Raw genomic sequence first — 27,853 nt, forward strand, 5'->3', positions numbered from 1 at the left:
CACATTTGCTATACATGGATGATCTAAAACTAATGGCAGCAACCAATCAACAACTCAACCAATTACTAAAGATAACAGAAGTATTCAGCAATGATATAAATATGGCTTTTGGAACAGACAAATGTAAGAAAAATAGCATAGTCAAGGGAAAACACACTAAACAAGAAGATTACATATTGAATAACCACAGTGACTCCATAGAAGCGATGGAAAAAACAGATGGCTATAAATATCTAGGATACAGACAAAAAATAGGAATAGATAATACGAATATTAAAGAAGAACTAAAAGAAAAATATAGACAAAGACTAACAAAAATACTGAAAACAGAATTGACAGCAAGAAACAAGACAAAAGCTATAAATACTTATGCTATACCAATATTGACCTACTCATTTGGAGTAGTGAAATGGAGTAACACAGACCTAGAAGCACTCAATACACTTACACGTTCACAATGCCACAAATATAGAATACATCACATACATTTAGCAATAGAAAGATTTACATTAAGCAGAAAGGAAGGAGGAAGGGGATTCATCGACATAAAAAACCTACATTATGGACAGCTAGACAATTTAAGAAAATTCTTTCTAGAACGAGCAGAAACTAGCAAAATACACAAAGCAATCACTCATATAAATACATCGGCTACACCACTGCAATTTCATAACCACTTCTACAACTCTTTAGATCACATAACATCAACAGATACGAAGAAAGTAAATTGGAAGGGGAAGGCACTACATGGCAAGCACCCGTATCATCTAACACAGCCACACATCGATCAAGACGCATCCAACACATGGCTAAGAAAAGGCAATATATACAGTGTGACGGAAGGATTCATGATTGCAATACAGGATCAAACAATAAACACCAGATATTACAGCAAGCATATTATTAAAGGTCCCAATACCACAACAGATAAATGCAGACTTTGCAAACAACAAATAGAAACAGTAGATCACATCACAAGTGGATGTACAATACTAGCAAATACAGAATACCCCAGAAGACATGACAATGTAGCAAAAATAATACATCAACAACTTGCCATAAAACATAAACTAATAAAACAACACTTTCCCACATACAAGTATGCACCACAAAATGTACTGGAGAATGATGAATACAAATTATACTGGAACAGAACCATTATAACAGATAAAACAACAACACATAACAAACCTGACATCATACTCACCAATAAAAAGAAGAAATTAGCACAACTAATCGAAATATCCATACCCAATACAACAAATATACAGAAGAAAACAGGAGAAAAAATTGAAAAATACATCCAACTGGCTGAGGAAGTAAAGGACATGTGGCATCAGGATAAAGTTGACATTATACCGATTATACTATCAACTACAGGAGTCATACCACACAATATCCACCAGTACATCAACGCAATACAGATACATCCAAACGTATATATACAACTACAGAAATCCGTAATTATTGATACATGTTCAATAACCCGAAAGTTCCTAAATACAATGTAACACATACTGTACAGTTAAAAGGAAATCACGCTTGATGAAGGTCCGCGTCACTTTCTTCCATTTTTAACCAGACCTAAGGTCTGAGAAAAATAGAAATAATAATAATAATGGTGGCCCTCAACTACGTGCCCTCAGACTCAGAGTTGAAATATTAAAAGTTTTTGCTGGTTTCGTTGCCTAGGGGTTGGGATAAGTAGTTTCCGCATTACACGCCAAATACTGATGAGTCTACAGTATACAATATGTATACACACATGAATCGATTGGTAGAAGGTTGCTATCACTCGGCAATTGCGAATTTTGAACGTAACATAGAAATTTGTAAATGACAGATTGCAATTAAATAAAATTTGCAGGTACTATTTTAACGACTTTAAACGATGAGTACGATAGTAGAAGTACCTTTAAGAATGCCATTTATTACTGTAACACACTTATTGGTGTCGATGGTCCAGCAATTAAGTAAAATATAAGTTGAATAACAGAGAAATAATAGATTCCTAGTTCACATAATTAATTATGAGCAACAACATAGCTCACAAAATATTCACTTCTAAACGCATACTACGTCTTAACTGCAGAAGTCACGGGAATCTCAGAAGTGAACATCTCCCACACTCATGCGCAAACTGCTCAACACTCTCCAAGTATTTCCTGCAACCGTCCATAGCACTTTCCCGTCCAGCACTCCCCTTTTCCTGTCATCCGAGGCTCCTCCCCCACTTCCATACAGTCTCTCCATTGACTTCGGTAGTCGCCTACCGTAGTAAAGAACACTGTGATTGGCTAGAACGCTCCCGCCATGTCTCCAAGCCAATGCACACTCACAAACATATTGAAACACATACGAAATACTGGATTTACATTTAAATAACTTGAAATTAAATAAATATTCCTATGGCTGGGCCATAAACACGCTCTAACACACATTATTAAATACATAAACAAATTAAATAAACATATATCAAAGGAATAGCAACAAAAGGTAGGCCAGTAGCCTAATGTCTCTGTGCTTTCTAAAACACAGTAAATATTTGGCCAATTTCTTCATGAATAGTACATATAGGATATAAACAAAGACATAGAGGAATAAATATATATTTATAAGCATGGTGCTATCGTTTTTTCGTGTAACTGTGGAGTACTTATGGCCTGACGCGATCAATCGTAATCGGCCAATTTGACCTCCAATAACTCATGTACTGTTCAAGTTACATGCCTGTAATTCATACCACTTTAAGTTTAGACTAATAGCTTTCTAAAGACATGTCGATCGACAAAATCTGATGAACCATTAAAGTTTGGGAACTCGTTGGGTGTTACTTGTATAATTTACAGTCAGATATTAAACTTTAAACTAATAAAGATATTGAAAATATGATTACACCATCAGAATCATCGTGCAAATAATAGTAATGAACATGTTTCTTTTTAAGGTATCATGGTTCCTCTGGCTATTATTAATTTCTACATGAACCGTGAAGTGTCTGCAGATATGGTTTCACAAATTCCGCCATCTTTGGCACTCCCGGCATACAAATCTCCTTCATCGACACAAAGCACAGTCATCGACATAGTGTCAACATGGACTTCCCAGCCACGCGGTCATCATGGACCACGGTGCTGGGGCTACCCCTCTTGCTCCAGCTAATGCGCAGCACCACGTCGTTGCTGACGAGTGTGGCCACGCCTAACTCCGAATTTAGAATATTTTCAGGGCGCCACAACTCGCCCGTTACCTCACAGTCTGCTTAACAACTCATGCATCCAACCTGCTGACAAGCATAATATACTGAAGGATGGAGAAGAAAATTGATGACCTGTTACATGACGATCAGTTTGACTTTCGGAAAGTAAAGGCACCAGGAGGCAGTTCTGACTTACTCACGTCAGTAAAAGCAAGACTTACGAAAAATCAGGATCTGGTTACTTAGAAGAAAATTTTTTCCAGTGCAACATGGCGTAGAATGTAAACTATAGAGAAGGACATATAATCTGCACTATGTTGAAAAACAAAGATGGAACAGTAAGAACGGAAGATGAAGAACGACGTGCTTGGATTGAAAGGGGTATAAGACAGGGATAGTTCTCGGTCCCATATTATATCTCTTAAAAAAAGTAATGTAACTATTTATTTAGAGGAAACACTCTCCTAGTAAATTTGTTTGTCCTTTGATTTATCGTGATCTACAAATTACTATAAATGCAATAGCGTAGTATTACTCAGCTCCAGTTCACTATCATAGAAAATAGACAAGTTTTAATAAAATTATTTCACTGGATCTCTTCAATTAATCTCACTGAATATTTTTACATAATTTCTTCCGCTCCGGCTATCAGACATTGTGCTGTGAAAAAATATTTTTAAATGTACCGCGTAATGGCGGCTAATTCTTAACAATCAGAGATCACTGTTACTCGCTCCGCAGCAGCTGGAAACATGCTAAATAATTTTCATTAAATATTCTTTTCATAAGATAAATGTGGCGTAGGTTCTTGAAATAACACACGGAGATCACTTTATACTAATATATTCTTACTAAGACACAGTTTACACCATTAAATATTTGCAATTACGTTACGACAGAAACAAATGCTAGCGCAGCACAATAGCTTGCGTACCTTATTCCAGCTAACACCAGAACGAACAGAACAAAACAGACTAGACAGAAGAATGAACATTGCATTGTGTTTTATACTCTTACAGAGATGATAATACTTCATTTAATTGCCGGCCGAAGTGGCCGTGCGGTTAAAGGCGCTGCAGTCTGGAACCGCAAGACCGCTACGGTCGCAGATTCGAATCCTGCATCGGGCATGGATGTTTGTGATGTCCTTAGGTTAGTTAGGTTTAACTAGTTCTAAGTTCTAGGGGACTAATGACCTCAGCAGTTGAGTCCCATAGTGCTTAGAGCCATTTGAACCATTTGAACTTCATTTAATTACTTACACATTACAATCTCATACACTAAAAATAATGTCTTTTCTGCATCTATCGATCTATATTGTATATTTTTACAGTTAGTGTCATTTCCTTTCGCAGATAAATCGATGTTTGCAGTTCATTTTCAGTCACATACAATCATTTTTATTTATGTTTCACCTCGATAAGGGTGAATATTGCAAAAGGGACACTACACCCACTGTCCAGTGCATACATTGACGCTGCTAATAGTGGATAATGGCATTTCTACCCTCAGTGTAAGTGAATGACGTGTTGAATGGAAATAAAAGTCTAATGAGTACAGAATAAACTGAAGATAGGAAAACGTAATGAGGAGCAGAAGAAATGAGACTACCGATAAAAATAAAAATTATGGAACACGAAGTAGATGAAATGAAGGAATTATGCCACCTTGGAAGCAAAATAACTTACTGTGGGGAGCTACGTTTGTAGTGCACGCAGTGTCGCGTGTCAGTGAGTGTCGCTGTTTGGCGAGCTGTGGGTACGTAGTTCAAACACGATGACAACCAATTACTTTATCATTTTTGGAAGATTCTCGGACTTTCTTCAAATGGCTCAAATGCCTCTAAGCACTATGGGGCTTAACATCTGAGGTCATCAGTCCCCTAGACTTAGAACTGCTCGAACCTAACTACCCTAGGGACATCACACTCATACATGCCAGAGGCAGGATTCGAACCTGAGACCGTGGAAGCAGAGCGGTTCCGGACTGAAGCGCCTAGAACCGCTCGGCTCGGCCACAGCGGCCGGCCGGACTTTCTTATGTTTATGTATTCTGGAATATTCGATATTTATATAAACAGCAGCACTCTCCGTCCAAGAGTTCAATTCTGTTCTAGCTGTACGTCGATCTTCATTATCAACATGCTTCCAGTCCTGAGTAATGTACTTCATTGACGATCCTGTTGTCGGACTTGGACTGGTTACTACGTGACGATATGACGGACGAAGTAAGGAGGGCATAAAAAGGAGACGAACACATGCATAGAGGGTATTCCTCGTCAAAACAACTCAGTTATTATCATAAACTTATCTACCACAACAGCCTGGGTGAACACAACTGCAGCCTGCAAGACTGCATCAGTGGCTCTCCGTATTCTATCGGCACACATGCGCTACCTAATGTGTTACCAAACGGCGCGCATAACAACGGGACTCTTCCGAGGCTGATACCTCGGATTCTATTGGTGATAGAAAGGTAGGGTCAAGTATTTTGGATAGCTCTTAGGCTGGGGACCGTTTGTACACCCAACAGCAGTACTGTCTTTGTGTCACTATCCTACAGTACAGGATAGAAGTATGAATACTACACACTTCCTCCTGCTTAGGAAATGGAGGAAATCAGTTGGGGCTTAACGGGCTTATGGAGGAACCATTAGTTCGTGTGCAGTTCCCTTTATAAAAAGCTCCAAAAACAGTTTTCTCGTATCTAAACCGAAATGCGGATTCTAAGATGGGTATGCACAGTAAATCCCAGAAATTCTAACGATATATTCCTAACACTCCTATCTCCAACAACCTTGAAAATTTTCTTGATATCTTTCAGAGAGACAGAGGTTCAAAGTTACACTACGTGTATACGTAAATAGTTCAAAGTTACCCTACTTGTACACGTAAAGTACAAGGTGTTTCCAAAAGAATATACATAGTACAAAGTATTATTTTGTGCAAACTATCGATCACTGCGCCTCGGCTCTGCTCTTCGAGAAACGAATACTTAGTCTAGTTTATATTAATAGCCGCTAGATGTCAGTTGTCTTCTGTTTTTCTTGGTGACCGTAATATGTTTAAAATGGCTACTTCGCATCAGAAATCATTTTGTGTTCTCGAGTTTGCAAAGTGCGTTTCCGTGATAACAGTGCAAACACGTTTCAGGTTGAGGTACCAAATTGATCCTCCGAATGGGTGGAAAATTCGCAGATGGTATCGACAGTTTCTAGATACAGGATGTGTATGGAAAGGAAAGAGTCCTGGCCGCCCTCGTAGCCGGCAGCTGTGACCGAGCGGTTGTAGGCGCTTCAGCCCGGAACCGCGCTGCTGCTGCGGTCGCTGGTTCGAATCCTGCCTCGGGCATGGACGTATGTGATGTCCTTAGGTTAGTTAGGTTTAAGTAGTTCTAAGTCTAGGGGACTGATGACTGCAGATGTTAAGTCCAAGAGTGCTTAGAGCCATTTGAATCATTTCAGAGCCGCCCTCGTGTTTCTGAAGGAAATGTTGCACAAATTCAAACTGCTTTCCAGCGTAGTCCTTCAAAATCAATTCGTCGTCGAGCCAGTCGGGAGTTACAAGTGCCTACAATAACGTCGGTTGGTTATGAAGCCGTGCAAGTTAGAGCTGTTACAAGCTCTGCATCCTGATGACAAACGCAAACGTGTGGCATTTTGTAACGAGATTCTTGATGTTATTGACAATGATAACACTTTCGCACAACGCATTGTGTTCAGCGAGGGAGCGACTTTCCATGTTAGTGGTCAGGTAAACAACTATGTTCGAATTTGCGGCCTATGCAACCCACATGCAGCCCTTGAACGTGTACGAGATTCGCCTAAAGTCAATGTGTTTTGTCGATATCCCCACCATCTGTTTACGGCCCATTCTTATTTGATGGAAACACGGTTAACGGTCAGCAGTATCCCGCTATTTTACGAGGTGCATTCAAGTTCTAAGGCCTCCGATTTTTTTTCTAATGAACTGCTCACCCGAAATCGATGAAACTGGCGTTACTTCTCGACGTAATCGCCCTGCAGACGTACAGATTTTTCACAACGGTGACGCCATGATTTCATGGCAGCGGCGAAGGCTTCTTTAGGAGTCTGTTTTGACCACTGGAAAATCGCTGAGGCAATAGCAGCATGACTGGTGAATGTGCGGCCATGGAGAGTGTCTTTCATTGTTGGAAAAAGCCAAAAGTCACTAGGAGCCAGGTCAGGTGAGTAGGAAGCATGAGGAATCACTTCAAAGTTGTTATCACGAAGAAACTGTTGCATAACGTTAGCTCGATGTGCGGGTGCATTGTCTTGGTGAAACAGCACACGCCCTTCCCGGACGTTTTTGTTGCAGTGCAGGAAGGAATTTGTTTTTCAAAACATTTTAGTAGGATGCACCTGTTACCGTAGTGCCCTTTGGAACGCAATGGGTAAGGATTACGCCCTCGCTATCCCAGAACATGGACACCATCATTTTTTCAGCACTGACGGTTACCCGAAATTTTTTTGGTGGCGGTGAATCTATGTGCTTCCATTGAGCTGACTGGCGCTTTGTTTCTGGATTGAAAAATGGCATCCACGTCTCATCCATTGTCACAACCGACGAAAAGAAAGTTCCATTCATGCTGTCGTTGCACGTCAACATTGCTTGGCAACATGCCACACGGGCAGCCATGTGGTCATCTGTCAGCATTCGTGGCACCCACATGGATGACACTTTTCGCATTTTCAGGTCGTCATGCAGGATTGTGTGCACAGAACCGACAGAAATGCCAACTCTGGAGGCGATCTGTTCAACAGTCATTCGGCGATCCCCCAAAACAATTCTCTCCACTTTCTCGATCATGTCATCAGACCGGCTTGTGCGAGCCCGAGCTTGTTTCGGTTTGTTGTCAAACGATGTTCTGCCTTCATTAAACTGTCGCACCACGAACGCACTTTTGGCTCATCCATAACTCCATCACCACATGTCTCCTTCAACTGTCGATGAATTTCAATTGGTTTCACACCACGCAAATTCAGAAAACGAATGATTGCACGCTGTTCAAGTAAGGAAAACGTCGCCATTTTAAGTATTTAAAACAGTTCTCATTCTCGCCGCTGGCGGTAAAATTCCATCTGCTGTACGGTGCTGCCATCTCTGAGACGTATTGACAATGAACGCGGCCTCATTTTAAAACAATGCGCATGTTTCTCTCTCTTTCCAGTCCGGAGAAAAAGAATCGGAGGCCTTAGAACTTGAATGCACCTTGTACAAAACTGGTTTTTTCCGAGGCTGCACGAAGACAACTTCATTTTTCAACAAGACGGGGCACCCTCTCACTGGAGCCGCCAAGTGCGTGAATATCTGGATGAAACTCTACCGAAACGTTGGATTGTTCGTCAAGGAGCTCGTGACTTAGCATGTCTCATCTGGGTTCTACGGTCACCGGACTTGACACCCTCTGACTTCTTCCTGCGGTGTTTCGTTAAAGACTGCGTTTATGTACCACCACTCCCACAGAACCTGGAAGAGTTAAAGAACTGGATCTGTACTGCCATAACGTCAGTGACGAAGGACATGCTTGTCCGAATATGAGAGGAATTTGAGCATCAATGTGATACTGTACGTGTCGCTGATGGACGACATATTGACTGACATCTGTAACCTGAACTTAAGAGGTTCGCAAATATGTGTGTAAAGTTTCATATTCGTACGTCTTAAGTTTTAATAAATATATGTATTCGAAATACATATATTCTATTTGAAACACCCTGTAATTCAAAGTTACCCTACTTGTACACGTAAAATACATAGGTAAAATCCGGTGTGAGGCGAAACCGTAGTTCGTAAAGTGACTTAAAACGGAGAAACATTCTGTAAAGTGTATCAGCTATCGTAGGAAGGTTTATAGGAACCCTATGTTTTAGTACTGAAGCATATACAAAATTTTTGAGCATGTAAAATCCGGTCTGAGGCGCAAAATTAGTTTTGCGTTATTTCAGTGTCATGTAAGTAAAACGTGAAAATTTTACTGACTCATGAAATTCTTTTCATATGAGTGACACACTTTGCTGTGGTAGGTAAAAGAAGTGAACCAGCAGAAAAATGCTCCTATCGGAGGACAAAAGAAAGCGTATATGCTCCTGTTTAAAAGACTGATTGAAAATTGGGGTACCAGCTACCTCATTCCACCTTCCACAGCACCTTTCAAAATTTTCGCAAAAAGTTTGGCATGCGAACATATTCGAGCATTTTTATGCTACGAGTGGAGGAGACATTGACAATGGGAAAGGGACGGAAAATTAATAAATACTAGAAGATAGTTGACACTGACTGTGGTATAGAAAGAGCGAAGGAGAGAAACACAGTGGCGGTGGAATGTAGTTGTCAGTGACAGTTCGAGGACAAGAGTGAAGGAAGCAGTGCGAATGGGACAGGAATAAAGAGAAGGAGAAAGTGGGTGTGGGCGAGAACCAGTGATGATGAGAGACAGAGTCTATGAGAATGACAGCGAGGAAGAGAGAGATAAGGACAGTGAGTCAGAAGAGACAGCAACAATGGGAAGGAGTGAATGAATTAGTAGCAGAAAGACAGAGCAAGAGGGAGATAGTGACAGAGGAGACAATAGTAGTAGGACAGACCGAAGGAGCCTGTGGCTGTGAGACAGTAGGCAGTGACAGTTATAGAAACGCAAAGAGGGAATGACAATGAGTTGGGCTGAATGAGTGAGTGAGAATGAGCAACTGGGAATGGGTGAATATGAGCGGTTTACAGCGATGGACTACTGTGTGTAAGCGAATTACAGCCAGGGGAGGTTGCAGGAATGAGAGGTGATCTCCATATTAAAAAGAGCACGAATATGTTTGCATGCCAAGATTTCGGGGAAAAATTTTAAAGGTGCTAAGGAAGGTAGAATGAGGTAGCTGGTACCCCATTTTTCAATCAGAGTCTTTTAAGCAGGAGCATATTAATCTGTCTTGTGCTCCGATAGGAGCATTTTTCCGCTTGTACTTACTTTACACGTGGCAAGGGCCTTATCAACCATACGCCTACTTTACGAGCTTCTTCCTTCATGCCCTATAAAAATATGTATTTCGTCTTGAGCTTAAGAAGTAACTCGCAACACGCAAGTACTCCCAGTTGTCGATTACAGTGACGGTATTATTCAGTCATTCACGTCAAGCAGAAGTGTCGACGAACGCTATTGTGCAATGTATTTTTGATATTCGGTTTTATGACCATTTCACTCCTGCAAAAAACACACGAAGACTAGCGTAGAGACGATCATACACTATGCTTGTCCTTTTTTTATTTATCTTCTGCTCTAATGCAGCTGTCTGAACAGTAAGATAAACAAACATAGTCATTCCCTACAAAGCAAAATTCTGTTTATACAACTACCGAGAATATGCCAACTAGCTCTGCAGATGATGAAGAAATTGATGAAATGTATGATGAGATAAAAGAAATTATTCAGGTAGTGAAGGAAGACGAAAATTTAATAATCATGGGTGACTGGAATTCGACAGTAGGAAAAGGAAGAGAAGGAAACGTAGTAGGTGAATATGGATTGGGGCTAAGAAATGAAAGAGGAAGCCGCCTGGTAGAATTTTGCACAGAGCATAACTTAATCATAGCTAACACTTGGTTCAAGAATCATGAAAAAAGGTTGTATGCATGGAAGAACCCCGGGGATACTGACAGGTTTCAGATAGATTATATAATGGTAAGACAGAGATTTAGGAACCAGATTTTAAATTGTAAGACATTTCCAGGGGCAGATGTGGACCCTGACCATATTCTATTGGTTATGAACTGTAGATTAAAACTGAAGAAACTGCAAAAAGGTGGGAATTTAAGGAGATGGGACCTGGATAAACTGAAAGAACCAGAGGTTGTACAGAGTTTCAGGGGGAGCATAAGGGAACAACTGACAGGAATGGGGGAAAGAAATACAGTAGAAGAAAAATGGGTAGCTCTGAGGGATGAAGTAGTGAAGGCAGCAGAGGATCAAGTAGGTAAAAAGACGAGGGCTAGTAGAAATCCTTGGGTAACAGAAGACATATTGAATTTAATTGATGAAAGGAGAAAATACAAAAATGCAGTAAGTGAAGCAGGCAAAAAGGAATACAAACGTCTCAAAAATGAGATCGACAGGAAGTGCAAAATGGGTAAGCAGGGATGGCTAGAGGACAAATGTAAGGATGTAGAGGCTTATCTCACTAGGGGTAAGATAGATACTGCCTACAGGAAAATTTAAGAGACGTTTGGAGAAAAGAGAACCACTTGCATGAATATCAAGAGCTCAGATGGAAACCCAATTCTAAGCAAAGAAGGGAAAGCAGAATCGTGGAAGGAGTATATAGAGGGTCTATACAAGGGCAATATTATGGAAATGGAAGAGGATGTAGATGAAGATGAAATGGGAGATATGATACTGCGTGAAGAGTTTGACAGAACACTGAAAGACCTAAGTCGAAACAAGGCCCCAGGAGTAGACAACATTCCATTAGAACTGCTGACAGCCTTGGGAGAGCCAGTCCTGACACAACTCTACCATCTGGTCAGCAAGATGTATGAGACAGGCGAAATTCCCTTAGACCTCAAGAAGAATATAATAATTCCAATCCCAAAGAAAGCAGGTGTTGACAGATGTGAAAATTACCGAACTATCAGTTTAATAAGTCACAGCTGCAAAATACTAACGCGAATCCTTTACAGACGAATGGAAAAATTGGTAGAAGCCGACCTCGGGGAAGATCAGTTTGGATTCCGTAGAAATGTTGGAACACGTGAGGCAATACTGGCCCGAAGACTTATCTTAGAAGAAAGATTAAGGAAAGGCAAACCTACGTTTCTAGCTTTTGTAGACTTAGAAAAAACTTTTGACAATGTTCACTGGAAGACTCTCTTTCAAATTCTGAAGGTGGCAGGGGTAAAACACAGGGAGCAAAAGGCTATTTACAATTTGTACAGAAACCAGATGGCAGTTATAAGAGTCGAGGGACATGAAAGGGAAGCAGTGGTTAGGAAGAAAGTGAGACAGGGTTGTAGCCTCTCCCCGATGCCATTCAATCTGTATATTGAGCAAGCAGTAAAGGAAACAAAAGAAAAGTTCGGAGTAGGTATTAAAATCCATGGAGAAGAAATAAAAACTTTGAGGTTCGCCGATGACATTGTAATTCTGTCAGAGAAAGCAAAGGACTTGGAAGAGCAGTTGAACGGAATGGACAGTGTCTTGAAAGGAGGATATAAGATGAACATCAACAAAAGCTAAATGAGGATAATGGTCTGTAGTCGAATTAAGTCGGGTGATGCTGAGGGGATTAGATTAGGAAATGAGACACTTAAAGTAGTAAAGGAGTTTTGCTATTTGGGGAGCAAAATAACTAATGATGGTCGAAGTAGAGAGGATATAAAATGTAGACTGGCAATGGCAAGGAATGCGTTTCTGAAGAAGAGAAATTTGTTAACGTCGAGTAATGATTTAAGTGTCAGGAAGTCGTTTCTGAAAGTATTTGTCTGGAGTGTAGCCATGTATGTAAGTGAAACATGGACGATAAATAGTTTAGACAAGAAGAGAATAGAAGCTTCCGAAGTGGTGCTACAGAATAATGCTGAAAATTAGATGGGTAAATCACATAACTATTGGGGAGGTATTGAACAGAATTGGGGAGAAGAGGAGGTTGTGGCACAACTTGACTAGAAGAAGGGATCGGTTGGTAGGACATGTTCTGAGACATCAAGTGATCACCAATTTAGTACTGGAGGGCAGCGTGGAGGGTAAAAATCGTAGAGGGAGACCAAGAGATGAATACACTAAGCAGATTCAGAAGGATGTAGGCTGCAGTAGGTACTGGGAGATGAAGAAGCTTGCACAGGATAGAGTAGCATGGAGAGCTGCATCAAACCAGTCTCAGGACTGAAGACCAAAACAACACAACAACTAAAGAGCATATCCAAATAATCCCAATCCATTCTTGTGTCAATAACCCGACTTTGGTACCATCTTCTCCCAAAAACTCACAGAAATTACTCATCTTTCCACCCGCCAAAGACCGTTTACTCAATCTACAGTTCTCTATGGAAACTATCTGCATTATCTTCCATAGAATTTACTATCACTGCTATCTCGATTTTGTTATACGTGGGTTATTCGGAAAGTAAGGAACATTGAAATACAGTGAAAATCTGATGAAGCTTTGCACAGATGCTTTGGGCACTGTGTCTAGTACTCCCATCGATCGCATCATGTCGCTCTTTTCAGTTCTGAGCTCACAGTGAGAACGTAAAGATGGCTAAAAATTAGCGTCTCCCGCAAAGTACGAGGGCCTGGTGAAAGATTTCGCCTGAAGCTATGCAATCCACGTAACATAACTATCATGTGGTTCGTTCTACATGACAATTCTTGGCCGCACTCTGCAGGGGCAATGAAGATACTTCTGCAGCGTTTTCGATGGGAAGTGTTTGATCACCCCCAATACAGCCTGTAATTGGCTACCCCTGAGATTCATCTCTGCTCAAATGAACCGCTGGCTATGAAGACAATATTTTGACAAAGACAAAGAGCTGTAGTCCAGAATAGAAAATTGTCGAAAAGCACAGGCAGCTGTCTTCTATAACGAGGGAATTGAAATGTTGGTACAACGCTACGACAGATGTCTGAGCGGCGAATGTGTAGAGGGGTAGCTGGAAGGTGTAGCTAACCGTTGCAAATAAAACAGTTTTCATTTTCACTGTGGTTTCCATTTCGCGACCTATCGTTCCTTACTTTCCGAATAGCCCTCGTATATCGTTATCCAACCTGTTTCCCATTCCGTTAGGCAAGGCTTTGAAAGTGCTAAACTAAAGGATATTGTTGTTAGTCCTAATGCCTACTTTTATTAGTATGATTGTTGCTATTCGCTTTTCTTGTTATAGTAATCCCAATAATAGTGGCTGTATACAATTGAAACACAAAACTGAGAAGCTTGGAAAAAAAATATTTCGTAGTAGTTTGCAATGCATGTAGTTGCTGCTTCGATGTAAGAGAGGGCCTGAAGACGTTAATTTCGTCAAGCTAAATAAAAGAATAAATAAATGAGTAAAAGAAGAACACAAAAACAAAAAAAAATAATTACGTGCTAAATACCCATTTTTACTTCCACTTACCTTACAGCTGCACTTACTTTACACCAATATGCACACACACACATTAGCAAAGAAAATGTCATCAGCGTGGAGCAGACAATATCTTAGTCATATAAATGACATACTCTCTAGTATTACGGGTAACTCTAAAATATTTCTGTTTGCTGATGACACTAGCTTGTTAGTAAAGGATTTTGTGTGCAACATTGGCTCGGTTTCAAATAGTGCAGTTCATGATATAAGTTCATGGCTTGTAGAACATAAAATAACGCTAAATCAGAGTAAGACTCATATTTTACAGTTTCTAACACACACTTCAACAAAACCCGACGTTTTAATTACACTGAATGGGCACATGATTAGTGAGATTGAACAGTTCAGATTTCTAGGCGTTCAGACAGTAAACTGTCATGCAAAGCCCACGTTCAGGATCCTGTTCAAAGACCCGATGCTGCCATTTTTACTGTACGAACGGTATTTAAAGTGATCGTGCGACAAGAAAATTAGTCTACTTTGCTGATTTTCATTCGCTTATACGGTATCGTATTATATTTTGGGGAAATTCTTCCCATTGTAAAAGGATACTTTTGGCTTAGAAACGGTCGGTTCGGGCAATAAGTGGTGTAAGTTCGAGAACCTCTTGTCGACCCCTGTTCACGAGTCTGGGTATTTTGACATTGGCCTCTCAAAATATGTATTCTTTACTGCCATTTTTTGTTAAGCATATTAGTTTATTCTCAAGAAGAAGCAGCTTTCACTCAGTTAATACTCGGTAAAAATCAGACCTGCATTTGGATCGGACTTCCTTAACTCTTGTACAGAAAAGTGAGCAGTTTACTGCTGCATCCATTTTCAATAAGCTACCACTCGAATTCAAAAATCTTACCAGTAATCCACGCACTTTCAAATCGAACCTGAAGTGTTTCCTCATGGGTCACTCCTTCTATCCTGTCCAGGTGTTCCTTGAGAAATTAAGCTGATTCTTGTATTTTTGATTGCATTTACTTAAACTTATAGCGACTTTTTTTGGGTTCATAAACATTTTACTTTTACCTTTTATTACTTTTACGTTGTAATTTCATGTACTGACACGTTTCATGTCTTCGGAGGTTTGCTCCTCAATTTGGTCCTATGAAACATACTGTTCCTGTATTCACTCGATCTTCAGCTGTGGAATCATTTTCTGGGTGGCCCACATACAAAATATGGACACAGTCATCAACTACTTAAAAGGGTCATAAGAATAATAACTGAAACTAGCATCATGCTCCAGGTAGAGATCTTTTTAAACAGCTGGGTATTCCAGCTCCACAGCGTGAGAACATCCACCATTCTTTTATGAACATCAAGGATTACATCAACAATTTTCTCACAACTTGAAGCATTCACGATCATGGAACAAAAATCAAACTACACCTACGTCTCCCTAAAGAAAAGGAAAAACACAAATCAGCATTTTCTACAAGGGAATAAAATTGTAGCGAAGGTGATTAAAAAGATAACTGAAACCCAAATAATTAAAAACTTAGTTAAAGCATATTTCGCGAGTGACTCATACTGCGAAATCAAGGATTATTTAGAGCAGACAGAGTGGAAGATGGTAAAAATTACTATTACTTAATAATACCGCATACGTAAATGAATGATCAGTGGATGATTTATTGTTTTAAATGCTTCTTTTTTCAGTTAAGGTGACATGCCTGATATGGTTTTGTAAACGATCTATGCATTAAAAACCGCTGAGTAACTAATAAACAACTATCAATTTACAGTAAACTGTCATCGTCTACATTTAAAACCTCCGGGCTGAGAGGCCGTAGTCGATGTATAAAATTTCCACCTAACGTTTCGTCTTCATCTGCGGGAGACATCTTCGTAGGTAGCCGGACTATCTCAGAAGATGTCTCCCGCAGATGGAGACGAAACGTTAGGTGGAAATTTTGTACATCGACCACGGCCTCTCAGCCCGGAGGTTTTAACTGAAGACAACACCGGCCGTGGAAGCCTACATTGTGTGATTGCCATCGTCTAGTTATTCTTACTGTAAAATTTTGTGGCTAGGGTCTTAGCTAGATAATTCTTTTTTCCATTTTCTACTGCTCTGAGTCTCAAGCATTGTGGTGATGTGCTGACTCAGCATTTTCGGACGGGACAGGGGACTACACGAAGAATTCAACAGATTGGCGGAATTATCGTCAGAGTCCCGGTGCCAGCCGAAAGTGTGTGTCTGTATGTGTATGTGTGTGTGTGTGTGTGTGTGTGTGTGTGTGTGTGTGTGTGTATGTGTGTGTGAGAGAGAGAGTGTGTGTGTGTGTGTGTCATGAATTAGTTAATTATTAAAATATTGTTTTTCCTTATTTCCAATTTCGATGACATGGCTGATATCATTTCGTAAATTTATCTATAGATGAATAAACAGCTAACTGTCTCGTATAAATACTCGCAACGTTGACGCCACGGTGCTGGCTGTGTTACACTTCAGTGTATGACGATGTTATTGGGATGAGCGGCCGGTCTGATCGGACGTTTTCGCGAATCGTTGCGTGATAACTCCCGCTAGAAGCGTTCACAGAAATATTTGACAGGGGGGTTCCCATCCACTCCAAGCTGTTACTCCCTCTACGCGATTCTGAGCCCCATCGAAAATTATCTTATCGCGGGAGGTTATTATGTGGGTAATGGAGTGGCAGGCTTACCCGACCGTGTCATAACAACGGGCACGATAACACGTATTATCTTGTTTTTCGGTTCCGCCGGCGCTAGCCCGCTGTCCGGAACCCCACGCAATCAAGTCGCCGACCAGTTACCGCCTTTGGCTGGAGAGGGTCCTTACTATGCAAATGGTCGAGTCATTCAGAAGAGCCGCAGCGTACGCCGCACTCTGGCGTTGATTACGAAGACGCCGTATGACGGAATGTCCATTGATTGTTCTCGTCTTTGGCGTGCGTCTGCTTGTGGGGGAACGGGGGGGGGGGGGGGGGGGGGAGCGTACCTTGCAGGCGCAAATCAGACACGTCCGAACCATAATCGCTGAACTAGTATCATCACTTGCGTATGTTGAAAAGAAACGAATGTAGCGTCGCTTACGCGCCAAGGAAACGTAATACGACGACTAATGTTCTCAGCATTCACAAACTACACTCCTGGAAATTGAAATAAGAACACCGTGAATTCATTGTCCCAGGAAGGGGAAACTTTATTGACACATTCCTGGGGTCAGGTACATCACATGATCACACTGACAGACCCACAGGCACATAGACACAGGCAACAGAGCATGCACAATGTCGGCACTAGTACAGTGTATATCCACCTTTCGCAGCAATGCAGGCTGCTATTCTCCCATGGAGACGATCGTAGAGATGCTGGATGTAGTCCTGTGGAACGGCTTGCCATGCCATTTCCACCTGGCGCCTCAGTTGGACCAGCGTTCGTGCTGGACGTGCAGACCGCGTGAGACGACGCTTCATCCAGTCCCAAACATGCTCAATGGGGGACAGATCCGGAGATCTTGCTGGCCAGGGTAGTTGACTTACACCTTCTAGAGCACGTTGGGTGGCACGGGATACATGCGGACGTGCATTGTCCTGTTGGAACAGCAAGTTCCCTTGTCGGTCTAGGAATGGTAGAACGATGGGTTCGATGACGGTTTGGATGTACCGTGCACTATTCAGTGTCCCCTCGACGATCACCAGTGGTGTACGGCCAGTGTAGGAGATCGCTCCCCACACCATGATGCCGGGTGTTGGCCCTGTATACCTCGGTCGTATGCAGTCCTGATTGTGGCGCTCACCTGCACGGCGCCAGACACGCATACGACCATCATTGGCACCAAGGCAGAAGCGACTCTCATCGCTGAAGACGACACGTCTCCATTCGTCCCTCCATTCACGCCTGTCGCGACACCACTGGAGGCGGGCTGCACGATGTTGGGGCGTGAGCGGAAGACGGCCTAACGGTGTGTGGGACCGTAGCCCAGCTTCATGGAGACGGTTGCGAATGGTCCTCGCCGATACCCCAGGAGCAACAGTGTCCCTAATTTGCTGGGAAGTGGCGGTGCGGTCCCCTACGGCACTGCGTAGGATCCTACGGTCTTGGCGTGCATCCGTGCGTCGCTGCGGTCCGGTCCCAGGTCGACGGGCACGTGCACCTTCCGCGGACCACTGGCGACAACATCGATGTACTGTGCAGACCTCACGCCCCACGTGTTGAGCAATTCGGCGGTACGTCCACCCGGCCTCCCGCATGCCCACTATACGCCCTCGCTCAAAGTCCGTCAACTGCACATACGGTTCACGTCCACGCTGTCGCGGCATGCTACCAGTGTTAAAGACTGCGATAGAGCTCCATATGCCACGGCAAACTGGCTGACACTGACGGCGGCGGTGCACAAATGCTGCGCACCTAGCGCCATTCGACGGCCAACACCGCGGTTCCTGGTGTGTCCGCTGTGCCGTGCGTGTGATCATTGCTTGTACAGCCCTCTCGCAGTGTCCGGACCAAGTATGGTGGGTCTGACACACCGGTGTCAATGTGTTCTTTTTTCCATTTCCAGGAGTGTATTTTGTGGGTTGGATCAGCATCACTGTAACATAGTTCACAGGCCTCAGTAAAGTATCGTCGCTGGGTCATCGTAGTAAAATGCAGAAAGACTTGAACAAAAGTGGTGTAAGTTCACGAACCTCTTGTCGACCCCTGTTCACTAGTCTGGATATTTTGACACTGGGCTCTCATCTCCTGCCTTCTAAACCTATGCTTGGGGACCTCAGTCAGTGGAGCACTTGCCCACACATTTCTCGTTACCAATATTAGCTTATTCCCAAGAATATGCAGAAATCAAACCTGCATTTGGATCGGACTTCCTTAACTCTTGTGCAGTACTGCTGCATCCATTTTCAACAAGCTACGCAGTCTGGAACAGCAAGACCACTACGGTCGCAGGTTCGAATCCTGCCTCGGGCATGGATGTTTCTGATGTCCTTAGGTTAGTTAGGTTTAACTAGTTCTAAGTTCTAGGGGACTAATGACCTCAGCAGTTGAGTCCCATAGTGCTCAGAGCCATTTGAAGCCATCAACAAGCTACCACTCGAATTCAAAAATCTTAGCAGTAATCCACGCGCTTCCAAATCGAAACTAAAGAGTTTCCTCATGTGTCACTCCTTCTATTCTGTCGAGGAGTTCCTTGAAAAATTAAGTTGATTCTTGTTGTATTGTTGAGTCCGTTAACTTAAACTTATGGACTGACTTTTTGTGTTCATAAACATTTTATTTTTATCTGCTATTACTTTTATGTTGTAATTTTATGTACTGACACGTTCCATGACCTTGTAAATTTGCTCTTCAGTTTCGTCCTACGGAACTTGGCGTGTAAATAAATAAAATAAATAAAAATTTCCTCTTCTTGTAACGAGTGGAAGCTCTTTTTAAATGAATGTAAATGTAACATGATGCCTGTAACAATGAGAAACAACCTGACGGTACCCAATTGCAACATTACCAACAAACATCTTGACCGTGTCATACCGTATAAATATTCAGTTATAATACTAAAGAGCGGTACGAGATAGGACGAAAAGACAAGATTTATATTGAGAAATGGTAATGGAAGAGCTATATGTGTGGGAATGGTTACGGAAAAGAGCAGTGGATTTTAAAAGGAAACTGTATGAATGATGCAAATTCAATAAAATAGCTTCAATCGTCACATTGCTACACAGATGAATTAATATGTTAATTATATGATGTTAAGCATTAAAACTTCTATAGTTGAAAACGTAAAACCCTAATTATGGTACTTTTGTTAGTTTCTTATTACTCACCCTTAGATTAGTGAAAAAAATCAATACCAGTATTTATGACGTCGTATCCCCTGCACCAGGCAATGTATAATGCGGTTATTTTACAGGTGCGTTATGTGATGTTTGTGGATACTGTCGGCAAAATGTGATACAAATAGAGTTATTAGTAAAGAAGTAATAATCGTCATGCCTGATAAAACGTCCTAGCAGATTAAAGTTGTTTCGGACCGAGAACTGAGCTCGGGACTTTCGCCTACTCCTAGCAAATGCTCTACCGCCCTCTTGTCTTCTGTATTCTCATATTTTAGTAACAAAAGAAAGCTAATCATGAGGAGACGTTTTACACATTATACGAGCTTCATTCCTCATCCTTTCGTTTATTTTTCTCGTTTTTGTTGTTTGTTTTACGTGATTAGCAAATGGCTACAACAACAGTGCACATGAAAAAGAAAAACAAATAAGGCTGCAGATGCAGAGCCACCCGTGAATAAACATGTGTAAGAAGACATGTTTGGAAGATGAATAGGAAAGAGGAAGTTACGGAAAGAAACTAGGAAGACTTGCTGCACGATGCTCCACGTTGTCTCGCCGTCAGAACAACGTCCTTTCTATCGTTGTTGGGGGGGGGGGGGGGAGGAGGGGGGGGGAATCGTCCTGGCTTAGCTGGCGCTTTTCAAGATTCCAACGGGGCGGGTTGGAGAAAATACGCTGTAAACAGTTCGCGAAAGTAGCCGTATGTTGTAGATGTCGGTGCAGGGTGTGGTGTTGGAGATGTGTCCGGAAGTCCGCCGGATTGATGATGTCGTCCCGGAAACGGTAGTTGATTGACATGCCACTTTTCCATGTGTTGGCTTGCCGCTTGACTGAGCTACCTAAGGGCGACTCAAAACCACTCATTATGGCTTTACTTCCCCGGTATCTCATCTCCTGCCTTCTAAACCTATGCTTGGGGACCTCAGTCAGTGGAGCACTTGCCCACTATAGCAAAGGTCCTCAGTTCGAGTCTCGGTCCGGGACACAGTTTTGATCTTCCAGGAATTTTCATACAAGCGCACATTCTGCAGAAGAATGGAAATTTCACATTCGTCATGGCTGATTCTTAAGTTTTACTGCATGAACAGCAAAATATAGTAAGCGATAAACTTTGTTCCTTTCATTATTATTTATTTCTGTGCGGGAGGGGGGAGGTACAGCAAGAAACAGCTTTGAAAACTTTCATAAAATTTCGAGGGTGCAGCCGTATAAATTCAGCTTCTTCTTCTAATACTTCGGCTGAATACCGTCCAGCCATCTTGGGAGTGAGCCGAAGTGTCTGACGCTCCAGCACTTGCTCGGTCCTTTTAAAGCCGTGGACCGATTCAAATGGTTCAAATGGCTCTGAACACTATGGGACTTAACTTCTGTGGTCATCAGTCCCCTAGAACTTAGAACTACTTAAACCTATCTAACCTAAGGACATCACACACATCCATGCCCGAGGCAGGATTCGAACCTGCGACCGTAGCAGTCCCGCGGTTCCGGACTGCGCGCCTAGAACCACTAGACCACCGCGGCCGGCCCGTGGACCGAACCACTGCGCATGCGGCCAAAGATACACAAGGCGTCACAGACGTTGATCGGCGGCGAAGAGGTGTAACATATTCATGGAAATTAAATCTATGACTGCGCAGTCGATCCTCACGATGTATGGAGAGTGCTGCACGAAAACCTGCTGTATCCACACCACGTACGGCGTGTACAGGCATTATCGGCAGTTAATTTTGCTGCACTTGAGTGTAACTGTGCGGCTCTCGGATGAGGCTTCATCTTAACGTTATCGGATCGTAAATTTTCACAATCAGCACACATGAGGTGTCGAAAATCCCCACGAAATTGTGCAATCACGTCTTCAACAAAGATTTTTCTGGCAATGTTTGGGCCGGAATTGATGGTGACTTTTTCTTAGGCTTCATGTTTTTCCATCCAGGCTCAATGGAGAAACTTAGCACATACCATACTTTCTGTAGTGACAGGAGCGGGGAGGAAGTGGTAAGGTATAGTGACAGGAGATGGGAGGAAGTGGTAAGGTACTTGCCCGAAATTACTTTACATATTTTACCAAAAAAGTTATTTATTAGACGAAGATTGGTTTTAATATTAAAGCACAAAACTTAATTTACATTCGTAACTAAACGTCACATACCATCTTGCAAGAGCGAAAGATTATCAGTTTGATGATAACGTACACGAAATCAAACTCAAATTTCAAATTTTAAACGCTGACGGCTGGCCAAGGAAAAGAAAGTTTCATAACTGACATGAATTTCTTAAAGCTTAGGTAACAACCACACAAGTTACAGCCTCTGTCGAGCGAGGTGGTGTGCTGGTTAGCACATTGGACTCGCATTCGGAAGGACGGCAGTTCTAACCCTCGTCTGGCGATCCAGATTTCGGTTTTGCGTGACTTCCTAAATCGCTCCTGGCAAATGCCGGGGTGGTTCCTTTGAGAGGGCAAGGACGATTTCCTTCCCCATATTTGACAAAATCTTCCGGAAGAATAATTTTGCAATTACCATACAAATTTTTAAAACTTGGAAAGGCCTCATAGCGAAGTTCACTGCAGTGAATAGATTTTAAAAAGAGCAATAACAATCACATAACTTCAGCTAGAGAACACTTTAAATCAATGACAGCTTAGAATTAAATAGCGATTTTCTGTAACTAAAAGCAAGTAATAATTACCATTGGCTAGCTTACAGATTGATAAATTAAAGCCGGCAAGAGTGGCCGTGCGGTTCTAGGCGCTACAGTCTGGAACCGAGGTGCCGCTACGGTCGCAGGTTCGAATCCTGCCTCAGGCATGGATGTGTGTGATGTCCTTAGGTTAGTTAGGTTTAATTAGTTCTAAGTTCTATGCGACTGATGACCTCAGAAGTTAAGTCGCATACTGCTCAGAACCATTTGATAAATTAAAACACTGTCTAGCTTACAGCACGACAAGTTGAAACCCAGATTACTTAAGAGGAGGAGGAGGATATTAGTGTTTAACGTCCCGTCGACAACGAGGTCATTACAGACGGAGCGCAAGCTCGGGTGAGGGAAGGATGGGGAAGGAAATCGGCCTTGCCCTTTCAAAGGAACCATCCCGGCGTTTGCCTGAAGCGATTTAGGGAAATCACGGAAAACCTAAATCAGGATGGCCGGAGACGGGATTGAACCGTCGTCCTCCCGAATGCGAGTCCAGCGTGCTAACCACTGCGCCACCTCGCTCGGTGATTACTTAAGAGCCTGGGTCCATATAATAACACATAGGTGCGAGCCCCATTGTCAGATGGCTGCTTCCTGGGGTTTTAACAAAACATCTTCATCAAGGTGGCCTTTACAACGATTTAACAAAGAACATTTGGGCAGAAACAGCTGAAACATAGATTTGTTACCACAGGCAACTAACACAGCTAAAACATAAGGCATTCCGTGTAATAGCTATTGATCTGAATGTTAACAAAACACAGCCATCTTGAGGTCACGGCACTGTTCAACAGTCGACATGAGAACAATCATAACACGGCTTTCAGATGTAACAAGGACGTGGGAACAGTATCAGTGGTACAAAAAGTCTCATCATTTTCGGGAGGTCTCGGTAGAAGAAAACCACCAGAGTATAGCTTAGCTCTCTAGACCAGCCAGAATTGACACGGTGCAAACAGGGCACCAGAGTAAGAATAATTGACAAGACTCCCACAATAATCTGTCACAATGTCACAAGCTCACTGCAGGCTCCACAAGAGTCCGTTCCACAGAATTCCAACACAACACACAGCCTCCTGGCCTGTTCTTCAGGATGCTTCGAGACACACGCGTCTCTAGCAATGGCAAGCCGGACCACGCCATTACACAAGTAACAGCCACGGCATACAAACTGCAGCCGACTGCCCCTGCATCTGGTGTCGTCGTGAACGTAACTCGGGGCAAGTCGCGGGGAGCTACCATAAAGCCCACGGCGTTATTTTGGAAGAGAACGCCACGACAACGCGCACGAGTTGAAATACCCCTCCGCTCACTGCGCAAAATTATACAAGAACTTAGGGGCACAGCAAAACAGTCGCAAAAGATATGTGTCCTCAGTGTCTTTTCGCGGCGGCAGGGCTGAATAAAATCTTCTTGCAGGATTGTTAGGGCCAAAACTGGGACATTTTGAACACCATGTTGGATACTCGTAGACAGTTGTTGAGCCACTGAAGAAAATAACGCAATGGTTTGTCTGAACCTTAGGTTACTCTTGACGAGGGTGCCAGCACAAGACATGCTGGATCTTTTGGCCCAATAGTTTCCACCTGGAATCTTCAAATCGCTCCGTCATGATCTAACAACAACGTACTTCTTGTATCGCGACCAATATTATGAAATGACGGGTGGCAAAGCGATGGACTCACCACTGCCTCCGACAGTCGCGAATTTCTTCGTGGAACACTTTGAGGAGCAGGCTCTGAACCTGGCGGCGTTGCGGCCGTCTTGCTTCCTAAAATACGTCCATGACACCTTCCTGATATGGCCTCAGGGTGAAAATACACTAGAGCAATTTGTGGATCACATGAACGGTGTCCAATCCAACATTAAATTTACCATCGGGAGGGAGAAGGATGGCAAGTTACCGTTCTTGGACGTTTAGCTGAGCGGGAAAGAGGCCAAACGAGCTGCTTTCTTGCCATACTGTTGGGCAATGAGCAGCAAATGAGGACTGTGTTGCCTGAAAAATGGCACAAAATACTGTTTGAAAACACGGGAGTCTAGGCTCATGCGTCAATATGCTGGGATTCCGTTATAAAAGGGGTGACTGCGATAAGAATGAACAGCAACTATTTTAACAGAGACCAGGGCTATACACTGTGGGGGCGGGCTTTGGATGTCGAAAGGAAGCAACGACGAATGCTTGACGCTTGTGAGGAGGAGGGGCGGCAGTTTCAAATGTGGCGACGGACCCTCGCGCCACCTGACGTCACTCGGTACCCTGGCGGGACGGAGCTGCAGTGAGCCGCCAATCGCCTTTAGGCACGAGTAACTCTGAGCCTCTCTGACTGGTGCCAGAGGCCACAATAGTGGCTATACAGGGTGGTCCATTGACCGTGACCGGGCCAAATATCTCACGAAGTAAGCATCAAACGAAACTCGTATAGCTTGAAGGGGGAAACGAGATGGCGCTATGGTTGGCCCCCTAGATGGCGCTGCCATAGGTCAAACGGATATCAACTGCGTTTATTTAAATAGGAACCCCCATTTTTATTACATATTCGTGTAGTACGTAAAGAAATACGAATGTTTTAGTTGGACCACTTTTTTCGCTTTGTGATATATGGCGCTGTAATAATCACAAACATATGGCTCACAATTTTAGACGAACAGTTGGTAACAGGTAGGTTTTAAAAATTAAAATACAGAACGTAGGTACGTTTGAACATTTTATTTCGGTTGTTCCAGTGTGATACATGTACCTTTGTGAACTTATCATTTCTGAGAACGCATGCTGTTACAGCGTGATTACCTGTAAATACCACATTAATGCAAAAAATGTTCAAAATGATGTCCGTCAACCTCAATGCGTTTGGCAATACGTGTAACGACATCGAGTAGTTCGCTTTCCGTAATGTTCGCACATGCCTTGACAATGCGCTGACGCATGTTGTCAGGCGTTGTCGGTGGATCACGATAGCAAATATCCTTCAACTTTCCCCACAGGAATAAATCCGTGGACGTCAGCTCCGGTGAACGTGCGTGCCATGGTATGGTGCTTCGACGACCAATCCACCAGTCATGAAATATGCTATTCAATACCGCTTCAACCGCACGCGAGCTACGTGCCGGACGTCCATCATGTTGGAAGTACATCGCCATTCTGTCATGCAGTGAAACATCTTGTAGTAACATCGGTAGAATATTACGTAGGAAATCAGCATACATTGCACCATTTAGATTGCCATCGATAAAATGGGGGCCAATTATCCTTCCTCCCATAGTGCCGCACCATACATTAACCCGCCAAGGTTGCTGATGTACCACTTGTCGCAGCCATCGTGGATTTTCCGTTGCCCAATAGCACATATTATGCCGGTTTACGTTACTGCTGTTGGTGAATGATGCTTCGTCGCTAAATTGAATGCGTGGAAAAAATCTGTCATCGTCCCGTAATTTCTCTTGTGCCCAGTGACAGTACTGTACACGACGTTCAAAGTCGTCGCCATGCAATTCCTGGTGCATAGAAATATGGTACGGGTGCAGTCGATGTTGATGTAGCATTCTCAACACCGACGTTCTTGAGATTCCCGATTCTCGTGCAATTTGTCTGCTACTGATGTGCCGATTAGCCGCGACAGCAACTAAAACACCTACTTGGGCATCATCATTTGTTGCAGGTCGTGGTTGACGTTTCACATGTGGCTGAACACTTCCTGTTTCCTTAACTAACGTAACTATCCGGCGAACGGTCCGGACACTTGGATGATGTCGTCCAGGATACCGAGCAGCATACATAGGACACGCCCGTTGGCCATTCTGATCACAATAGCCGTACATCAACACGATATCGACCTTTTCCGCAATTGGTAAACGGTCCGTTTTAACACGGGTAATGTATCACGAAGCAAATACCGTCCGCACTGGCCGAATGTTACGTGATACCACGTACTTATACGTTTGTGACTATTACAGCGCCATCTACCACAAAGCGAAAAAAGTGGTACAACTAAAACATTTATATTTCTTTACGTACTACACGAATATATAATAAAAATGGCGGCTCCTATTTAAAAAAAACACAGTTGATGTCCGTTTGACCTATGGCAGCGCCATCTAGCGGGCCAACCATAGCGCCATCTGGTTTCCCCCTTCAAGCTAGACGAGTTTCGTTCTTTGTAGTTTTTTCGGTTGATGGTTACTTCGTGAGACATTTGGCCCGGTCACGATCATTGGACCACCCTGTACAAGCGGAAAGCGTGCCAGCCCCGGCAGTAAGTGGTTTCACTCCTGACGACGGTGGCAGAGGTGGCTATCGAAAGCTCGAAAATTTTATTCGAATTGACGCGGATTGAAAACTGAAAAAATTTTATTCATCGCAAAAGAATTTGATAAAGCCGAGCCTCACGGCTGACTTTCTTAGAGAATACCTATCTGTTCTGCTAGAGCATGTGCCTCTACGAGTGCGACAAAGCATGTACTTTACGCACGAGGAGCTCAATTCGTGTTCGTAGTCTTGTAGATAAATTTCGTGACAGATAGGTAGACGTGGACCAACTCCTTGGACTACACACTGTCCAGAACTAAAACTATTAGACTTTTGTTTGTGGGGGCATTTGGAAGCTCTGTATGTGTATCCTGATATGAATTTGTTTAGAAAAGTGTTCATACTGTGCTGATACGTTCTTTTCCTGTTTGATTCCCACGATTAATGTGCTGAGTTGCTGTAGAAAACGAGCTCTAACACGGAAGTAAGCGGTTCCAGACCCACATTTATGTAAGACATTCTTCTTCCTCTACGTGTGAAGAATGTTTTCTGAAAATTTGACCATACATTTTTGATTCACCCTGTATAATCTGGGTAACTTGCGTGAAGTGATTTGCTCTTCCTCAAGGCATATTTACGGTTTTTACCTTTAATGCTTGGCTTCTTACGTTAAATCCTTAAGGTAAGATTATGAGTAGATAATGCCTGCATTTAAAATTTTTAAAATCGATAAGCAATTAGGGGCACATATGAAATACGGAAAATCAAAATTTTGTTGGCCTTGGAA

This window comes from Schistocerca serialis, chromosome 2 (genome assembly GCF_023864345.2).
Source record: "Schistocerca serialis cubense isolate TAMUIC-IGC-003099 chromosome 2, iqSchSeri2.2, whole genome shotgun sequence".
Lineage (NCBI taxonomy): Eukaryota > Metazoa > Arthropoda > Insecta > Orthoptera > Acrididae > Schistocerca > Schistocerca serialis.